Here is a 22,123-nt window from a genome sequence, read left to right on the forward strand (position 1 = left end):
TCTTTACTACTATATGTTCAGGCAAATGCTTCAGAGGCAAGAATCCAGTTTGCACTTTGTTGTTGTTTGTTTATAATTCTAAAAAGGAAATATATGTCGTTAAGAATTCTATGTGCAATATATCTATATTTAACATTTTCCTTATATACCTATGTCCAATGCCACAACAAAAGCACTTAAAAATACCAGTTAATTCCACGAAACCTTCTAGCTGTATAAAACAAATACTTTTACTAGCATAATGGATTCCACACTATTAGTAAATAAAACAGGACCAAAGATTCTTTTGTATTATACAATGCATGATAAATGCAACAGATATCTGTCACACTTCCTGGGTGCCCAGAACCTTTTGATACCTTAGCTATGCTTAGGGATTTCCCTTCATGGGGTAGAACCCAAAGAATTCACTTCTATACCTCTCGGTGTTAAAAATGCCGGGATCTGACTTCATTTGCACATATAGGCACATGACAATTTTCATATATTAGATTCACCTATGACAGACTTGGGTTTAATAGTGAGTGACTTAAGCAAGAAGCCATGGATGCTGGCTGAGTTCTGGATTTGCAGACTGGCTCCCCTCTGACCACAGGCAGTTGTGCAGAACTGAGCTTCCGCTATGGCTGCTGACCCCCGATCCAAAAGCTTCTTCTAGGACGGAATTACCAGCACAGCTCCTGAAGCATGGACTCTAGCCTGATTCTTCAATATGACCATCAATTCTATAAGTTAAGCAGTAACTTATAGAAAAACAAAATAATTTTTATTTTTTATCAGTCAGAGACAGCTTCTATTGCTTATGTTTAAAAACTCCAAGTTGAGGGATCTTCTTAAGGAATAACCACAGACAACCCTGCTTCTCTCTCTGAACACACTTATACAACCTGGATAGATTGAAACCAACACATTTTCGGGACTCTGAAAAGTAGGTAGCAAGTGACAGGTGGGTAGAGTAAATGCATCCAGGACCCCTAAGCAAAGGTCTACAGGGTAGTAAATGGAAGTTGATTTAAGCCACTAAGTTTGGTAATGTGTTCCGCACCAGTAGAAAGCTGGACGAAACAATCAAGCAGTTAACAGAAGAGTTTTACGTTAAGCAAAAACTGACAGAACTGAAAAGGGGATTAGAGATTTTTAGTCTCTAGTTGAAGACTTAACATTTTTCTCTTAGTAAGAGAGAGAACTAGTAGATAGAAAACCAACAAAGATATAGAACATAACCTGAAAACTCTTCATTTATTCATATGTAAATGGTGAAGGTTTTCAACCTAATTCTCTGAGGAAGGAATACATGAAGTCAGGAACCCAGATAACAAACAATGAACAGAGAGCTGGAATGAAAAATTTTTGTTATTTAATAAACTGAGACTTAAAGATTTTTGTTGTTGTTACTGCAGCGATGTCCATCAACAGGGAACTGTTTATATAATTACAAAATATTTATGTAGCAAAATTCCATATGAATGTTAGATAAATGAGAAAGCTCTCTATATACTGATATAGAATGACCTCTAAGATACATTGTTACTTGAAAAAGACCTGATGTAAAAGAAAGTGAAAAATACGCTAGCATATAAGGCCATGGGTGTGTATGGGGTGTGTTCCTGCATGCATTTGCTTTTGATTCCCCTGGCAGGATGCATGAATTGACAGTACTGATTACTTTGGGGGACCGAACTGAGGGCCAGGGTACAGGATTAAAGGGAAGATTTCAGTGTATACCCTTTTGCAGTTTTGAATTTTAAAGCTTGATAATGTATTACCTTTCCTAATATCGATAACTAATTCCAATTGTTAAAAAATCCATATAATCCCAGTGGAGCTTATAAATACATTTATAGGGAAGAGAGTAAAGAGAGACAAAATAATATACTACTTCTTTAAATGTCTGATTTGTTAAAATTTACCCTGCTTATTTTTTGTCTTCAATGTTTTCTAGAATGAATTTTATACATTTGTTTTATAAAATTAAAATGTATGTATCATGCTCAAATTCTTAGTCTGAACAGTAAACTTTATTTCCTGGTTTTGGCATGCCAGATTATGTATCATTTATACATAGTCTACCTTTCTAGCCTATACTATTTTCCCCCTGAAACACATCTTGCATTTTCTTACCAAAGAGCTCAGATACACTAAGTCCTCATGAAAAACCAAGCTCTCAGAGATCAAGACTATGTAATAATGGAAAAGAACAGCAAGCCAAGTTGGAATGCAGATGCTTTGTAACTGACTTTTACCTAAATGTTTTGTTACTAAACCTCAGCCTTGGACATAATAAGTACTATTCTAACATGTCTATATCTCACTAATAATTACACAAAGATATAGGTGCAATGTGACCACCCCAAAGAAAAGGTTAAATCAAGCCAGGAATAATGTTTTAAATTTGCACGAGTGCAAACAAACAGCTTGTGGGAAGGCAGTAAACAACCATTAACAGAATTAAGCAAGCAAAATTTTAAAAAAAAGATAGAATTGGAAAGCAGTTATATTAAAATATTTCTAAGGTTAATAATATGCTAAAATTAGATACAGTAATGTAATGGAAAACTTTATTTTGATGGTGATGTCACTTAAGGGATGATGCTGACAATAAAAATAATGTAATTACAGTACTAGTAATAATATTTATTGTATGTTCATTGTGTATCAGCTATTTTACAAAGTATTACAACTCTATCATCCCATTTAATTCTCACAGCCTACCTATGAAGTTGTGGTCAGTTTTGATTTTGACATTTCATAGATAAAGGGACTAAGGCTGGAAAATGTTCAGAACTTTCACGTATCAGTGAGGTACAACTCAAATCCTATGCTCTTAACTATTGCTTTACACAATATATATATACACACTCACACATATATGTATTCATGTATATATAAATGCACTATATATTTAGATATGTCAGATACATGCAAGTTACATATAAGTGCATATATATTAACATATATGGATACAAATAGAATAAAAGTGAGATCCAAAACCGTAAGAATAAGGAGGGAAGAAAGGGATTGGTTCAAAAGTTACTAGCATTTTGGAATCTTTGTAGATGAAAATGGTGTAGATGTATGTCACCATTATCAAATTATTCTCATACACCATTATTTTTATGTGGCCTGACTCCTACAAGAGCGTTAGTGTATCCGTAGGGTAACTATCATGTTATATAAATAGAAAGCAAGATTTTTTTTTCAAAATTCATTTTGACCTCTGCTTCCTACAAGACACCTAATTTAAAATAGGATGAATGATCCATGTTTCTATGCCTCTGGTTCTGTTTTGCTCCTTAGTTTACTTTGAACAGACTGACAGCTACTAGAGGGGCAGGGGGATGGGGACTGGTTGAAGTGGGAGGTGAAGGGGTTAGGGAAAGAACACAGACAACAGCGTGGGCGTTGCCTGAGGGAGTGAGAGGGACTGGGTGGAAGGGGCAAAAGGAGAAAATCTGGGGCAACTGTAACAGCATAAACAACAAAACATTTTAAAAATAAGCAAAACAAAAAATTAAAAATTAAAGATGGGCTCTCAAAAATAAATAAAATAAAATGGGACAAATGATTTTAAAAAATTTTAATTTAGGTCATAGGAAATAATAACTAATTTAAATAACAGGCAATACAAAATTACCACATCATGAAAAACAATGAAAGGATCATAAAGAATCTGTAAATTTACCTTTACTCTGTCCTTATAAATACCTGAAATGTTATAAAATGAGTTAGAGCTAGGCAACCATGGCTGTTTTTGATAAAATGCGGTCCTGCTGAGGCTACTCTTCCGATCTGGGGTTCCAAGCACAGGGGGCCGTGGCCACGTGACAACAAGGCCGCATCCGACAACTGTAGCTAGGGTAATGGGGCCTATGAGGAAACCTGCAGGGCTTGGGGGTTTTTAATGAACTGAAAAAGAGAAAGTTAAGAAGGGACTTATTATTGCAAGGGGGTGATGTCTAACAGCTGTTCTCTTTTTGCAGTGAACCAAGAGGAAGAGGAGACAGGCTTTAATTGTAGCAAGAGACGTTTAGATTTGATATCTGCCGAGCTGACAGAATGACCCCATGTTTTTTCTAAGTGTATAAAAAAGAAGAAACCCAAAAGTTAACATTTGAAAGTATTAAAACAATTTCATAACAGACAAAAATCCAGTAACGTCAATACATTCTGAAGGAAACAAAAACATTTACTTGTGCCTAAGAAGTACGTTTTGTTGCATTCTCTGGTAGTATGCAAAATAAATATTTTTGACCCAAGTATTTAATTTAAAAGCGTCATGTAAACATAGGCATAGGATAGAATTTAATCACTGGAACTAGCACAGGATGTGCTGAAAAATATTTACAGGGAGTTTCAAGAATAAATTTTATGTTTGTACATAGGCAAAAGGAAAAAAAATGCTAGGGAAACACGGACAGTTTTATCTGTTTTTTTCTTATCGTTTCTCAGTGTGCTAACACTGCTTGTGACAATAAAACAGTTTTTATTGTTGGAATAAATTATGAATATAAATATCAAAAGTATTTTTAAAGGCTGTAATGATTAAATCTATTATTGTGAGTCTTGCAAGTCTAGGCTCCAAAAGCATTTCGAAGAGCAATAGTATGAAATAACAAGTGGTAAGTAAACGAATTTAGGCAGGAAATATAGCGATAGTCATTGGCAGTCTCTTCTGTTGTACATTATCCTTTTAGAGATCCTTAAGACTCCTTAAATCTCTATAATCTAACTGTGTCATTCTCTGTGTCTGTGCATGTGCCAGTTTTTATCATAGTGGAATATAACATGAAATAGGATGTTTTTATTTTATTGCTCATTTTAGAATTGTTAGCAATGCAATCATTCTAGTTTACGTACGAAAGTCTCCAGCTCCTAAAATGCAATCCTTGGAATTAAGAACTGGATTCTTATACCACCTACAGGCAATTTTGCCTAAAGGTTGGTCTTATGTGTTTGATTACTTCTACATATTTAAGGCATATGCTTTTTGAGAAGGCTCACTACATATTTTTAGAATTTCATCACTCAAGGCCACAGCTGGTTAATACCAAACACCACTCATTTCCAAACTTTTAATGGCCATCAGAGTACAATTCTGCACATCAAAGAAACAGATATTCTTATGCTTGATATGCACAACATAAAAACAGGCAAAGATAAAGAAAAAACAAGGTGCTCCATCTCAGCTACTGCAACATACTAGTGATAGAGAGAGGTGTAGCAAATGTTCCTTCAATTCTCTTTTTCTCTTCCCTTTTACGAGAAACAGCATAGCAAAACAGTGTGAATATTCAAACATATGCCTTCCAAAACTTCAACACTACTAAAAATCTGTGAAGACTAAATTCATTAAATAGCCTTTCACTGAGGAAGTGTTGATAGCAACAGTGTAGCCTAAATTTCTCCCTTTTCCTCACCCCTTCCCCATGGCCCATTTCCAAACATTTCCCTCACTCTTATACATTTGCCTAAACTTAATAACCGTCAGTGCAGGGACAGCATGGGACCTAATGTTGAGACTAATCTTTACAGCACTTGAAATATACAAAGTCAGAATAATCCCCATACACTATCTTTCAAAACTGCTTGAAACAAAACTCCCCAGTTTGTACTAAAATTCTTCAGTTGCAACATGTTTTAGTTGTCTATTGTTTTCATTGAAGAATCCCAACCAAGCTTATTTTTAAAAAGTAAAAATAGTTTCTTAACAAAGGAAATATAGAAACAATTCAAACTGCTTATCTTGGTAGAACTTAAGTTCATAAGAGATGGTTCCCATATGCAGGGGAAAATGCTCTGTCTGCTTTTGCATTTGCTTGGCACTAGGGGCCTATTTATTACTTCATATACTTAGATGCAATGGCAGTTAGCACATAGTTATAATGGTAGAGAGAGGTGGTATTGTGATAAATATAATCTGAGTGCTAGCAAATGTCATGTAGTTGTTATTTTTTAGGCTTTATCCAGCCCAGATAACAGGAAAGTTAAAGGATATGACTCTACACAGTATGTCCTATATAATACAACATATCTCAGGCTATAAAAAGTTAAGACATATTTACTCCATTAAAATTCAAACTTCTAACACCCGAGATTGTTTTTCTTATACTACTAACACTGCTTTATACATAGGGCTACTCTTTTAGTGCCAGAAGAATTTTTGAAATATCTCTAGTTGGGATTCTGCCACAGTAATTCTTCAATTAAAATATGTCTTAAAGGTGTCACAGAAACACTACTTCAGACTATATATGTAGTCAAATAATTATATAGAGAAGTATTTATTTTGCATTAATAATCTCATCACATCAACACCTCAATCATACAGTCCGTTGAGAGAATGAAGTAAAACACAACCTTCACATATAACAATGCCACAGTGGTATGTGACCTCTTTCCAAAGGCCTCTCACATTCCTCTCATCTCATTTTCACATTTATTCAATGAGGTGACTATAGCAGGCAGCATATTTTCTCCATCTTGGCTGACTCAGTGCTTCCCTCTGTGATGTGTCTGACAGTGATGGTGACTCTGACGTTGATGGTGACTCACTGCCAGGGACTCAGTGATAATGTATCCTTATTCAGACTAGATTCTCGGGTGGACTCCAGACTCCAGGCTCTTTCCATAATGCCATGCTGAAAACATCTATGGGATATGTTATAGCCAGAAAGCTACCACACATGACAAAATATATTAGCCACTCTAGAGCAGGGTATTGGCTCATATGTGGCTGGTATTTTCAGAATATTTTGAGATATTACCAGAGCTAGGGCTGAGGTAACATTAAGTAAGGACTTTAATATTTGGTTCCATCCAATATATTTACACTGGAAAGATTATTCCAGGTTTATCCTTGCCTTTCACCTCCAAATCATTTCTCATTATTTCTCATCTGAAATAAAAAGAGAGACATGGATGTGAATGAAGACTTTTAAAATGAAGACCTTAAAATTACTAAGGACAGGAAAAGTTCAGTAGCCCAGTCTTTGGCATCTCAGTTCATATTATTATTTACACAAAAACCAGTGAGTAGAATAAAAAATCATGAGTGATAAATTAAAAATACATTACTAATAAATGTTACATATAATCTTAAGAAGACTGGCCTATGTGCAATGACTAGAAGTGATATAATAGTGAAATGACACCTCGGTTGCCGGGTACAGTGTATGAAAGCTGGTCTACCGACTGGTACTGAGCATACAAAAGAGAAGCTACAAAGAGAAGCTAACTACCAATAGTTTCTCTTATTCATACCAGTATGCTCAGTGCATGTTAACGAACCTCACTCCCTGGACTGGACGCCCGCATGTTCTCTAGAGCAGCGTCTGTCAAATTGGAATGGGAACAATCGAGTGAGTGTCACATCAACCTGTCGGTTATGATTTTAGGAGGTCTGGGCTGTCAGGAGATGTCTGTGCTGCTAATCCAGAGAGCACTCTGTGAGCAGCACCACAGCAGTTAGCTTAAATGAGGGGCTTAATAGTACCTTCCTTTCTTTCCCACAATAACTTATAATAAAGAAGTTAAATAGTTTTTTTGAACTTCTAATGAGAACTTGCATCTTCAAAGAATTAGATCCCACACTGGGCAGATATTATCAGAGTGACTTATGCCAAAATAAAGCTATTCTATAGTAAGCTACAGCCTTGCAATATCTTCAACATAGAAATTAAACAGAATAAAAAGCTGTTTCACAATGGAATCTTCAAATAAAATTATGAAATTCTGCAACCGAAAGTTATGTGCCTGCACACTGCAGGTCTACAGAAGCACAATATTTCCAGATGAGTTTAAGCCACACTTGTCTTGTTTTTCAAGTGAAACCCCTCATCCCTGCCTACAAAATCCGAGCATGTGAAAAAGATAAGTGGGGAAGATCACTGCTTTCTCAGACACTGTCCATGTTAATGATGCTAGGAACCCTCTAAGTACCTCTGGGAAAACTTTCTGGTATGAAAACAACTTTTCCAGAAAGAAATGCCCTATTGCCTTAAACCAAACTTGAAACTAGGGCCTCACATATAAAACAAACCACAAAATGAGTCGATGCTCGTCAGGACTGGTTTTCGGCTCAATTAACTCTGTCCCTTCCAGTTCACTGACCACATTTCCAACAGTGATTTTGTTTAAATATCACATTTCTGATGTCACTCTTCTGCCCAATAAAACCTTCAATGATTTCTACTGTTTTAGGAAACAGCACATTTTTATTAACATCACTTTCAAGATTTGGAATTAAGCTGTATTCTAATTTGCTCAGTGACACAAATCCCTTGACTACTTTGTTTTATTTTAACTCCAAAATAAATTGCATTAAAAGAAATTTAGAAGAAAGTTGAATAATATGGTTTTGGTCAAAATAACTACTTGGTAAAAAATAAATCTTAGTCACTGCTTCCTCACAAACTAGTTACTTTGAAGCATCACTTCAAGAAGTGTTTGAAGAGAAGTTTTATAATCTCTTTTAACTTATTGAGAATTTTTTATGGTTTTGAAGGATTTTATATTTATTTCTTCAATTTTATTTTTATTCAAATATTATTGCCTTCCTCTATTTATATAGACATATTATTTTATAAATCAATATGTATGTTATATACAAGAGTTACAAAATATGAATTAATGGAAATAAAATAAAATAAAAGGTTAAAAATATAAGTGCATTATCAGAGCAGGTACAATAGGTTAAAAAAATTTGTGAAAGATAAAAGGAGGGGTTGGACAAGAAAATCTTCCCATACAACATACCCTTTCATTTAATTTTGTTTTTTAATAATGTGGTTTATTGATTCCATTCAATACTATCATTGTTATGAAATTATAAAAATATAAAATATCATCATTCTATCAAAAGTATAAGCAAATTGGCAAATAAAAGGATATTAAAATGTTATGAAGCTATTCCTACAAAGTCAACCATAACCTACACTTACTTTTATATACTTCCAAAATATTTCTATGCATATATACATGAATTCACATGAATTTCAAAAATATATACATGAATTTACAAAATGAGGGGTTGCTTTGTCCCAGACACTGTGGTAAATATTGGGTTGGCCAAAAAGTTCATTTGGTTTTTCCGTAAACTGTCTCTAGTAGCATTTGGTTGTCTTTCACTTCATTCAAAAAACTTTGTTAGATTGTATTGTAAGAGTTGTCATATCAGAGTTAAAAAATTTTATCAGTGTTGGTAAATTTTTGTATAGCCATTTTAAGATTGATGAAGGAAGAAAATATGCAACATTTTTGGCATATTGTGCTTTATTATTTCAAGAAAGGTAAAAATGTAACTGAAATACAAAAAAAATTGTGTAGTAGTGTATGGAGAAGGTGTCATGACTGCTCAAGTGTGTCAAAAGTGGCATGTGACATTTTGTGCTGGAGAGTTTTAGCTGGATGATGCTGCATGGTTGGGTAGACTGTCTAGAGTTTTAACATTAAACAATATTGAGTCTTCCAAGGCAGGAACAAGGTATAGTGTTCCGCTTCTATTTTTAAACTTCTCTAAACAGTGCCTAGTAGTTTTCAGTTTACAGATCTCGTACATCTTTTGTCAGATTTATCTGTAAGTAACTCATATTGTCAAATAAAGTATTGTTTATTTTTCTGTCAATATCCCATTTGTCCTTAGTAATGTATAAAATGCTCTTAAATGTTATATTCATTTTGTATGATGTAATGTTAATGAACTCAATAGTTCTGGTAGCTTTATAAAATTTTATTAAATATCCTATGCCAATCAGGGTGTCAAAAATAAAATTTTACTTCTTTCATTTTAATTTGGATGCTTCGATTATTTCCTTGCTTACTTGCCTTATTGCACTAAAACCTTTAGTACAATACTGAATAGAAGTGGTGGTGAAAGGTTACATTCATGTCTTGTTCTTGATATTAGTATAAAAACAGTTAACACTATTAAAGAGGATGTTAGCTGTATATATTTTTCTATGTTTGATGATGTTTTGTTTTTCCTGTTTTGGTGAGATATTTTTTATTTTGTATTGTTTTTTTAAATCAGGAATGGGAGATGGGTTTTGTCAAATAGTTTTGATGATTCCATTGAGATGATCATATGTTTTCTTTCTATTAGTTTGTTGATACTATAGATTATATTGACTTTTCAATATTAAACCAACATCCCATTCCTGGGATAATGTTCCATTGGTAACATGTAACTCTCTATTTTATATATTGGTTTATTTTGTTAAAATGTTAGAATTTCTTATTCTATTTCATGAGAGGTAGTAGTTTATCCTACTGTAACCTTTGCTTTCTTTAATTATTTTTGTTATATTTTGCTATTAGGATAACGCTGGTTTTATTTAATGAGTTAAGGGTCTTGAAAAGTCTGAATTAATGCGGTTATTGATATCATCTAGCTATTTGGGTTATTTTTTGTTCTCTTTGCCTTCTTTTTCTGCTTTTTTATGGATTAAACAGCTTTTATAATTCAAATGTATCTATTTTATTGACCTATTACTTACTATTATATTGTTTCAGTGGCTGCTTTAAAATTATAGTGCTTGTCATTCTACATTTAAGTGATAGTAATCTCCTCATACACACCTTAAAATGGTACACTTTCATTTTCTTCCTGCCAGATTACATCGTTTGATATATCTTACTTATTTATATAATTCCATTTTATATTGCTATTACTCTCATTTCAACAGTCATCTTTAAGAGATTTAATTTTTTTAATTTTGTATATTTACCCATGTAGTTATCATGCCTGATAATTTTCATTCCTTTGGATTGATATGTATTTTCACCTGTAGTCACCTTTATTCTGTCTGGAGAATTTCCTTTAATATTTTTTGATACATGAACCTGCTAGTGACCAAAAAGGTCTTCAGCTCACATGGTGTTTAAAGATATTTCAGCTGGATATAAACTTCTAAGTTCATACACACTACACTGATTTGAAATATCTCTCAGGGCAGCATACTGGAGCAACCATAGGATTCACCTCATTTGTGTTCTGTGTCTCGGGGATCTCTCTGCTTCTTTTGACTGACATCCATTGTGTTGAAAAATGCCTAATTTGTTTTGTCAATTTTGGCTATTTTAGGTTGGAGAATGCACCTGGTCTCTGTTATTCCATCTTGGCCTGAAGTGAACACTGTTTGTGTGTATGTATATGTAGATATCATATCTTTTACTAATAAATCATATTTTAACAACATTAAGTGCAGAATTAAATCCAAGTTATTCATTTTACTATGAAGTTTTAACTATTTAAGAAAAGCAACAAAATGCAGTCTATTCATAATGTCAGTATCTGTGCTAATAGTGCTAGGTACAAGCTGTTACTTTAATTTCTCATGGAAAATGCACCAAATCTACCTACATCCATTCCCATCAGAGTTACTGTTCCTAAAATAATTTAAAATCAACTGTTTGGCAAGTTCCTTTTATGATATTCTTTGTTTTTGTAATATATTCTACATTGCAGTGTTATGAATCATCCCTTCGCTTCTGTTGCCGTCTATGATTTCTCATCTCTGAAACCTGATAGTGCTTAGGGTTAGAGACTAATACCATCAGAGCCTTTGCAGTCCAATCTCAATGCACTTGAGTGACTTACTTTGTTGACAAAAATATTAGAAACAAAATAGGAACCTTCTTTAGATATTAATAATATCAAGATTTATATTTTTGGTCTAACTTACACTATTTTCCAATTAAAATGCAGAACAATGTTTTCATGAAAGAACAAACAATCTGGTAAAGATTTTAGGCAAGAAGAAATTTATTTAATCTTAATCCAGGATGTAGAGAGGCATTTATTTCCTTTTCTTTTATGTGGCCTAAATTAAGTAAAAACATCATACTCTATGCAAAGAAAGCATGGGTCAAGCCTCTTGCTATTGTGTGCTGATGTTAATGCAGAAGAGAGACTTCACGACTGGAAGGCATCCATGATATTAAACAGGCCATTGGGCTGTGAAGTGCTGAGAGTGGTCATGCCGAGCAACAGGCCACAGGAATGCAAATCATCCACAAAGCCAAGAGTGGAGCTAGCAGGTGGCCTTGCCCATTCATCTAATGTCAACACACTGTTCAGCTCAGGCCCCTTTAACATCTTGGAAGGCCCTCTATTGCTTTTAATTAAGTAGAATATAGGCCACATAGTGTTTCTTCAGACAAGAAAACCACAGTCAGAAAAAGAGGTATCTTCTATATGCAGAGGGTCACCCTCATTGTATAAATAAATATGGGCATTTCACTTAGATTGTGTGGTGGTTTTAGTTTTACAGGTTTTCCATACATTATTTCAGCATTTTATGGAATATATTTCTTTGGCTTTTTCATGATTGACCAAAATTTTCATGAGGGAAGAAATGTGTTCTTTTAGTTCTCATATGATTAACATTTTATACTTCTGAAATATTTCTACTTTAAGGAGTTCTAGAATAACCATAACACATCTTTTCAAAGTGAGTTTATAGAAGATTAACCTATAACAGTGGAAAGTGTCAGGGTGTGGAATTAAGTCATTTTCTGAGGTCTGAATCTGAAGCCAAAACCATTTGTAACTGTAATTCTGCCTGAAAGTGTATATACACACATGCACACATCACCCACACACATATTGAATGTATCAGGTTATGCAGAGCGAGTAACTGTCAAAAACTACTTCAACCACCACTCTTTAAAAGCCTATTAACAGTGAAATGTCTTAAAGATACTCATGGTGTATAATAAATATCTAAATTACTAAGGCCAACCAAGATAGTAAGGGTTTCAAAAGGTTCCTTTAAAACTTCATTACAAAGATCTTACTCATTAATTAGGTTAGTATTTTCTTCCCTTAGATATTTGTAAAAGGCAGCATTTTGCTCTCAGAAGTAAATATGCTCACTGGCTTTGTGGGAAAATATGTTTTCTTTTTGTTGTTGTTGGAAATAGGTTAAGCTTCCATACACAAGCAATTAGTTAAATAAATTCTAAATTGTTACCAATGGTACAATTTGTACTTACAGTCGAGTAAAGTATTAAGAGAACCATACCAAGAACCTGAAATCTGGCTGTATCCTTTGTATCCATATTCACATAACTCTCACATAAAAGTTGCTCAACATGCACTTATTAAATACATGAAGGAAAGAAAGAATGAGGGTGTGGAGACATTTTTGATAAATAATAAACCTAAATAGTATTATAATATGACATATACCCATGTAATAAAACACAAAACATTACACAAAGAAAAATGGAATTTCTTCCACTCAGAGTCTAAACTTTTGAACAAGTTGTTCAACATTCAAAACAAAGTTCTACCTAGATTTTGCCCCAAGTCCCATTTTTCTTTATGGTTGGTTAACCCCTTCGTCCTTATGTTCTTCACCCTTGGAGTGCATTAGATACACCTGTAGAACTTCAAAATCTTCATAATAGAACTCCATTTCACCTGTATTGATTCAGACTATCCCAGTTAGGTCCCTGATTTGTGTGTGTATGTGTGTGTGTGTGTGTGTGTGTGTGTGTGAGATATATTAAAATACTCTCATGCCCAGTAAATGTTGATAAGCACTGTTTTAGTCACATCAAATGAAATACTTTTCTTCCAATTTACATTTTCTTAACTCCATATACTTGCTTATGTTCTTCATTCTTCTTCAATTGCTTTTTTTTCTTCTATTTCTAATCAAAGCTTAAAGATCCCTTCTAAGTTTTATATCCTTCTCTTCAATACTTAAGTCTTGGAAAACATTAATTGTTCTCTGTCCTCTCCCAAACCATTTCACTTATAATTAATTAAGGAGGTTATGTTATTTTAGAACAATGCAGCCCATTAAATTTGGTTCCAATCCCTCGATTGCCAGAAGATCTCAATAGAAAGCATTATTAGAGAACTGCTGAAGTTATAAAGGACTTGTAGGGATTTAGACTGGGCCAAAAATGGGCCATGTTGTTTTCAATAAGACCACCTCAGCCTTGAAGACCATTCAAATGGCTCTTCTCCTTCCACACTCAGATGAAGTCTTGAGCTCTCTAATTATAGATGACTGTCCAGCATCCTGAGGCACAATGCACAGCTATCCCCCCAAAGCTCTGATAGGGAGGAACCCAAGTCCTACCCTCTTGTACTAACTACCTGTCATGTAATCAGTTCCTGGAATGAGTTTCTCAATGGGCTTCAAAACCCCAAAAGCAACCTGTTTAGGGATTATTGTCAAGAAGTTCCAAGAAACACAAAGGAGTTTTTATTTCCTATCCCACTAACAAGAAACCTAGAATTTAAAACACAGGTGTATATATAGACTTTTGGGCTATTTCAGGGAGGCAAATGTATTTCTCATGCTTTTCTGTTTCCATAGCAACAAAAATAAACCACAAAATAATCTTGCAATATATTATCCCACCACAGAATTTTTAACTAGGTACAGAGATGGCCGTTTCTCCCTCTAGATTGTCAATGATCTTGTTGTAAGATCCATAGCTCAGTCATTTAAGAATGCATGTCAAACAACCACTCTGAATGTGCTGTTGTACATGTAATGTACACTGTATGAAATGCTGATGATAAGAGAGAAAAAGTAACCTGTAAATCCCAACCCTCATACACACATAATCTGATGAACAGCCATGCATCTAACCTGGCAGTTACAACATGGCATTCTGAGTGCTTTACCAGAAAAAACAGCAGGCTGTGGGGATGTGGGAAAAGAGCATCTCACCAAGAAGTTTTCACCTTTAAAACACAGTGTCTGTAGATAATTAGTACTTAATAAATATTTTTATAAAATAAATAATTTTTCAAAGGGTTAAAATAAAAACTTATAATCATTTACCATCACCCACTCCTCAAGGCGTATGAAATTACACTGCTTTGAAAATTAATACTTACCTTTAGAAGAGGTGAGTGTCTACAATTACTTTCTAGACTATGGGGAGAATAAACAGCATCTAAAAATCACACTGGTAGTGAGAATGTCCGTGACATCAGAACTATGTCCAGGTCTCCTTGGGAGGTGTAGAAGGACACAGGACTGCATGTCCAGCACCATTCAGGAGGACCTGGGTTTTTAATGACCAAGTACATGGAACTTGGGAGTCATTAATGTCTAGACTGATTGGTTTGGGGGTGGAGGGCGATGATGATAAATCCTGGGGCAAATAAATCCTGTGGAAAATGTGGGGTGTCCTAAATGGTAGTGAATACTTGCAGGAAAGGAATTAGAAATAAAGCAACACTGGGCAGGAAGTTAGCAATGGAGAAAGCTGACTTTATTTTTTTAAAGATTTATTTATTTTTAGAGAGGGAAGGAGAGAGGGATAGAAATATCAATGTACAAGAGAAACATCATTGGTTGCCTCTTGCACATGACCCTCCACCCTCAACCTGATCCCTGGGTTGCAGGGATCTATCCTGCAACCCAGGCATGTGACCTGACCGGAATCACACCTGTGACCTTGTGGTTTGCAGGACGATGCCCAGCCCACTGTGCTATACCAGTCAGGGCAAGAAAGCTGACTTTACAAACTGGGTGCCGATGCTTCCATAAGTAGACCTTTTGGTGTAAGTATTAGAATTTAACAATAAAGTTAACTTTTCCTATACTTTGTTCTCTTAGATTTTGATTCTCTATGATTATCACCAAATTTTGAGAAAAAATCTGGCAGTGATGTGAAGGGACAAGAGAGCAACTGAAAGCACTATTCCCCACAACAAATTCTCTGCTAGATTTCCTTGGATAGTATCATTTTACGGATCTGGCTCTGCAATCTTCAGGCACTGACCAGTAATACAGTGAAAAGAATGTCGTGATACAGCTAAAGCAGCATGGACGGGCCCATGAGATCAAGCAGTGGCCCACACAGCATGACTCAGGAGAGGAAACAGCCCCCTCCCAGCCCCATCCCTCCCAATAGCACCCTAGAAGGAAGGGAGAGAGGCAGACAATTTGTTAGTTTAATTTACTTTAAACAAAATTTCCTTTTCTCTTTGTTTCCTAATTAGAAACATGATGATGAATAGTCAGCATCAATAGATTGATGTAGAAAGGAAATAAATCAGAAAAAGGTGCCTAAAAATCCATTAAAATAAAACACAGGCACTGTATACAGGCTACATTATTTTTGTGATATCTAGCAATGATTAGGGTCAAGTTTAAATTTTAAATTGAAGTGGCTAAAATCAAACAGTTTTAATTAGAATGTGTTGGTCTGTTAAAAATTTGGATAATTTCATACTTGTTGATGTATTAATAAGTAACAGAAATAAAAAATGTAGAATAAATGGACATTTATGAATTAATAAGTTGATGAAAAATGTGTTCCAATGCTCAAATATATATGCTTTAAAATTTATATTCAAGAATATTATATGCTAAACAACCCTTTTGATGTATCTCTGCTTGACTTTCATATTTATTGGTACAGAGGATTCTGTTTAACTCCTACATTAGCCATGACAGACAGGTCATATGTACTTCTGAAAGAGGATATTAAGGGTATTAAGGAATATGTATAACAGATTCTGTTTTAAGTACAGCAATAAATATCCACACATTTATATTATAAAAATAAAGTTTCTATTTTAGAATCCAATATTTCTTCAGACATATTTTCTAGCTAATTAATTGAAAGTACTGGTGGTATTTCTATACCTCCATTCATTGAAAGTTGGAACCTACATCATTTTATTTACCAGTTTATACTAACACTTCTAAGACAGAATAAGAAGGTTGGCACTCAAACAGACTTTTAACTACATATTTCATTTTGCATGTTGAAAATTTATTATACTTTCCAAAAGTGCTAACAAAAATGTCTCCACCAAGCTAACTAGAATAGCATAGAGAAATTCTGATTCAATTTATAAAAAAAGGTATTCTGGTGTATGTATAGTTCTTTAATGGATGACTCCTTTAAGGGAAAAGCAGTCTTTCAAATACGTACTCTCCCCCTTCCCTGACTTCTCTCAGTATTATGTCTGAATCCATAGAAAGACTGAAGGGTTTAGGTCATCCAATATGATGAAGCAGTAAGCCTTCTGGCCACACACTACCCTCTGAGTCCATGTTGGTTTCTCTGCAGATTCACAGGTCTTATCTGGTCCTGGGACAATGACCACTTAGACATATTGGAATGCAGTGTAGTCATGATGGTGTGGGTCAGCTGGTTGGGCCTTGTGCTGCAAAGGGAAAGTGTGCTGGTACGATTCCTTGTCAGGGCACCTGTCTGGGTTGCAGTTCATTCCTGGTCAGGACATGTTTTCGAGGCAACTCATCAATGTTTCTCTTTTGCACAGATATTTCTCTTCCTCACCTTTACCCCCCTTTCCCCTCTTTCTGAAAAATAATAAATATTTTTAAAAGTATGTAGTACAGAGAGGGAGCTATTTCTAAAATTAACTAATGATTGGAAAAGAGGGACTGTGATTAAGTAAATGTCGCACTTGGTTTTCATGGGAACAAGAAAAAGATATCCATAAGGAGCAGAGGGTGGCAAAGTGTTCCTTGGATGCACATGCAAATCGACAGGTATGGTAGTGAGAGGACAGGGATTCTCTGCTGCTAACTCTATTTCCTTGGTGAAATAGGAAGCAAGATCACCCCCTGGTAGTTTGGAGGAAAGGAAGGTGTTAATGGTTTGAAGCACTGTAAATGTGGACTGCAGCAAAAAAGCCCATTTGAGGTTGGTGGTTATATTGATTTATTGGGAAACTAGTTAACATGGCTGGCATTTTCCCCATTACATTGAGTCATGTGGCAAACAGTCTACAGTTTTCCAATAAGGATCAGGATTTGTTGAACATGAAGAATAATAGGATTTAGGAAGTTTAGGATGTATTCTGTGAATTTATTGTCTTGATGGGATTTATTTACTGGGTAAAGAGGAAAATCATGACTTGAAGGACAGTAAAAGATAATAGGGATTGATAGATAGAAAGCCCTGTGGGAGAAGGAGACTTACTAGAGTTGGAGAATTAGAGAGAGTTGGCTGGAAAGCTAAAAAGGGGAGCATGTTTGAAATTAGATTTATGCAGATACAATCATGTCTAAATGCAACAATGGGTGTAGGTGACTGTGGTAAGTGGAAAGGACAAAAGTGATAATCTGACTACATGTGAACCTAAAGTTACATATCAAAAACACCACAAAATAATAGTGTAAAGGATACATTTTAAATGTTTACATCATATATGATAAATTTTTAATAAATTTACAAAGGAATAAATAAGGAAGACTAGAATTCTAAGATGGCCACAGAGTAAGTGGAAGTTACACTCACCTCTTCCCTGGACCAAACTAAAATTACAACTAGATTATAGAAAAATCATCCAGAATAACCAACTGAACAGTAACTGGACAGAAGCCTATAGCCAAATACATATGGGAAAAAACAACACCACTATATCAAGACTGGTAGGAAGTGCAGAGGCACAAGAGGGCTGGCTGGGCTCCCAAGGGTGGCAGCTGAAGTTCTAGAGGGAAACTTCAGTGGTTGGGAGATTCCCCTGAGAAGTGTGTGTTTTAAATCCCAGTCTGGGCTCCCCATTCTAGAGCATCAGAACCAGGAAAGGCTATGAAAAGCAGTGGGGTTACTCTCGGCCAGGGAGAGATGCCTAGAGATGCAGAGAGCCACTTAAAGACCCAACACACAAAATTCTGTTTGCAGCCACTTACCCTGGACTCTGGCATAGAAGGAGCACAGACTGGACTAGAGACACATGAGGAGGGTCTGGGGCTGGTAGATCTAGGGAGAGAGCTGAAGCTATGAGGATCCCAATGCTCAGTCATTGCCAACACTGCAGAAGCCATCTTTCTTGGGCAGAGCACTCCCATCCATGCAGGATATACCTGGGGGAAAGCAATAGCCCCTCCCAAAGGAATATTCACCCCACCCTGTGGAGTTTAAGCCGTGCTAAGGACAGCTGGAGGAACTTTCATAGTAAGCCTAACAGAAAGCCTGCAGGTAAAGGCATACCTCTGGGAATTCTGATACTTTAGCTGACCCTCCCAGGGCCTAGTGCTAGTAAAAGCCAGCCTTGGTGTGCAGTCTGGTTATTTCTGCACACACCGAGGCCCAGCAGAGGGAACTACAAACTGATGATCACTAATAGCACCAAACAGGTTGCCCAGGGCCAGTAACAGTCAGCGTCTGAAATAGGATGACACCAGATTTTTTGGAGGTCTATCAAATACATAGAAACAAACACAAAGAAGCAGCCAACATGGGTAGACAAGGACAACATGCCCCACATGAAAGGACAAGAGAATCTCCAGAAGAAGTAAATGAAATGGAAGCAAGCAATTTATCAGATATAGAGTTTGGAGTATTTATTATAAGGATACTCAACAGCATTAAAAAACCCCCACAGAGACCATAAAAAAGAACTAGTCAGAAATAAAGAATGTGCTATCTGAAATAAATAATAACTGGAAGGAATAAATAGGTTAGATGAAACAGAGGATCAAATCAGTGATTTCAAAGACAAGGAAGAAAAAGAAAACACCCAAGCAGAAAAGCAAAAAGAAAAAAGAATTTAAAAAATGAGGAGAGCTTAAGAAAACTTAGGGACAAGATGAAGCATAAAAACATCAGAATACCAGAAAGGGAAGAGTTTGAGCAAGGGATCAAGACCTACTTGCAGAAATAATGTTGGAAAACTTCCCTAACTTGGTGAAAGAAAAAGGCACACAAGTCCAGGAAGCACAGAGAGTCCCAAACATGAGAGACACAAAGAGGTCCACACGAAGCCACATCATAATTAAAATGGCAAATCTTAAAGACAAGAAGAGAATATAAGAAGCCACACGAGAAAAATAGTTACCTACAAGGAAGCTCCCACTTGATTGTCATATGATTTCCCAACAAAAACATTTCAGGTTAAAAAAGATTGGCATGAAATATTCAAGGTGGTGAAAAGCCAGGATCTATAGAGAGTCTAAAAAAAAAAAAAAAAAAAAAAAAGAACAGTGAATCCAAGTGTTGGTTATTTGAAAATATAAACAGGATTGACAAAATTTTAACCAGACTCAGTAAGAAAAAGAGAGAACCCAAATAAATAAAATTACAAATGAAGGAGAAGAAATAACAATGGACACCAAAGAAATACAAAAAATTATAAGAAAATATTATGAATAACGATATGCAAACAAACTGGAAACTTGAATGAAATGGATAAATTCCTAAAGACATACAATCTTCCAAAACTAAATCAGGAAGAACTAAGAAATCTGATTAGATGGATTTTACTTTGTGAAATTGAAGCAGTAATAAAAAAAAATCTCAACAATAAAGGCCCTGGACCATGTGGCTTCACAGGTAAATTTTACCAAATATTCTAGAAGAACTAATGCTTCTCTTCCTCAACTATTTTGAAAAATTTAAGAGGAGTAAAGTCTCTCTAGCTCATTTTATAAGACCAAGATCATTCTAATTCCAAAACCAGATAAAGACACTATGAAAAAGAAAATTTTAGGCTGATACCCCTGATGAACATAGATGCTAAAATTCTCAACAAAATATTATCAAACCAAATACAGCAACACAGCAAAAAGATCATACATTGTGGTCAAGCAGGATTTATTCCAGGAATGCAAGGTTGGTATAACATTTGCAAATTAATAAATGTGATGCATCACATATACAAAATGAAGGATAAAAACCACATGATCATATCATTAGATGCATAAAAAGCATTTGATAATATGCAGCACCCATTTATGATAAAACTCTCAGCAAAGTGGGAATAGAGAGAGCATCCATAAACATAATAAGGCCATATATGACAAAACTACTACCAGCATCACACCCAATGGGCAAAAACTATAGGCATTCCCTTAAGATTTGGAAACAAGTCTGAGATCAACATAGTATTGGAAGTCCTAGTCACAGCAATGAAATAAGAAAAAGAAATAAAAGCCATCCACATTGGAAAAGAAGAAGTAAAACTGTCTTCATTTGCATATGACATGATACTGTACAGACAGAACCCTAAAGATTCCACCAAAAAATTGCTAGAACTGATAAATGAATTCATCAAAGTAGCAGAATATAGAATTATTATCTAGAGATCAGTTGCATTTTATATGCCAAAAATGAACTATCAGAAATTGAAATTAAGAAAACAATCATATTTACAATTGCTTCAAAAAATAAAATACCTAAGAATAAATCTAAGAATATATTTGGAAAATTATGACACTGAAGAAAGAAATTAAAGAAGATACAAACAAGTGGAAACACATACAGAGTTCATGGATAGAAAGAATTAACATCATTAAAATACCTGTACTACACAAAGCAATATACAGATTCAATGCAATTCCTTTCATGATCCCAATGACATATTTCACAGAACTAGAACAAATATTTCAAAAATGTACATGGAATCACAAAAGGCCTCAAATAGCAACAACGATCTTGAGAAGGAAGAGCAAAGTTGAAGGAATCATGCTACCTAATATCAAACTATTCTATAAGGCCACAGTAATCAAAACAGCATGGTACTGGCATAAAAACAAAAAACATAGATCAATGGAACAGTATAGAGAGGCCAGAAATAAATCCAGACCTTTATAGCCAATTAATATTTGACAGAGAAAGCGAGCACATACAATAGGCTAAAGGTAGTTTATACAATAAATGGTGTTGGGAAAATTGGAGAGATGTGTGCAGAAAAATGAAACTGGATCACTTTCTTACACCACAGACAAGAATAAATTTAAATTGAATTAAGTCTTATATGTTTTAGACCCAAAACCATAAAAACCCTAGAAGAAAACATAGGTAGCAAAATTTTAGACACTACTCATAACAATATTTTATTTAATATATCTCCTTAGGCAAGGGAAACAAAATGAATAATGGGACTAAACTAAAACTAAAAGTTTTTACACAGTAAAGGAAATCACCTACAAAATAAAAAGACAATCCAAGGAACAGGAGAACATATTCACCAATACATCTGATAAGTGGTTAATATCCAAAATTTATAAACTTATAAAATGCAACACCAAAAACCCCCAAATTATCCAATTAAAAATAGGCAAAGGACCTAAATAGGACAGTTCTCCAAAGAGGGCATACATGGTAGATAGACATATGAAAAGATGCTCAATGTCACTAATCATCAGACAAATGGAAATTAAAACCA

The sequence above is a fragment of the Phyllostomus hastatus genome, unplaced genomic scaffold, assembly GCF_019186645.2.
Source record: "Phyllostomus hastatus isolate PE091 unplaced genomic scaffold, TTU_PhHast_1.1 phas_contig_40, whole genome shotgun sequence".
NCBI classification, from domain to species: Eukaryota; Metazoa; Chordata; class Mammalia; order Chiroptera; family Phyllostomidae; genus Phyllostomus; species Phyllostomus hastatus.